The sequence below is a fragment of the Capsella rubella genome, unplaced genomic scaffold, assembly GCF_000375325.1.
Source record: "Capsella rubella cultivar Monte Gargano unplaced genomic scaffold, Caprub1_0 scaffold_3, whole genome shotgun sequence".
In the NCBI taxonomy this organism is placed as follows: Eukaryota; Viridiplantae; Streptophyta; class Magnoliopsida; order Brassicales; family Brassicaceae; genus Capsella; species Capsella rubella.
The window spans coordinates 9,001,009-9,001,225 of NW_006238921.1; the positions used below are offsets into that span (position 1 = coordinate 9,001,009).

Sequence of the window (217 nt, forward strand, 5' to 3'; positions counted from 1 at the left end):
AAGCATGTGGTGTGAAAATTTGTATTAGTTCATGCTTTGTTTTGTGAGATATATATTTTGTCTCGCTTTTGAAATGAATGTAAACTAAGAAAACATGGAATGGTTTATATAGGCTGTAAAAATGGGGTAGTTAATATTTTAGAATATTTGGTTTGAGATTTAGTTTTGAAAAGAAATAACTTTATTCAATCTCAATCACTAAATTATCGTGATTTTA

At 26.3% G+C, this 217-nt stretch overlaps 1 protein-coding gene across 1 annotated transcript in view; it reads left to right on the forward strand.

Annotated features, from left to right (window-relative positions):
* The window catches only part of LOC17893444 (probable pectinesterase 29), a 4,430-nt gene that overhangs the window by 2,895 nt on the left and 1,318 nt on the right, over positions 1-217 (forward strand). The gene's annotated exons all lie outside the window — the stretch shown is intronic.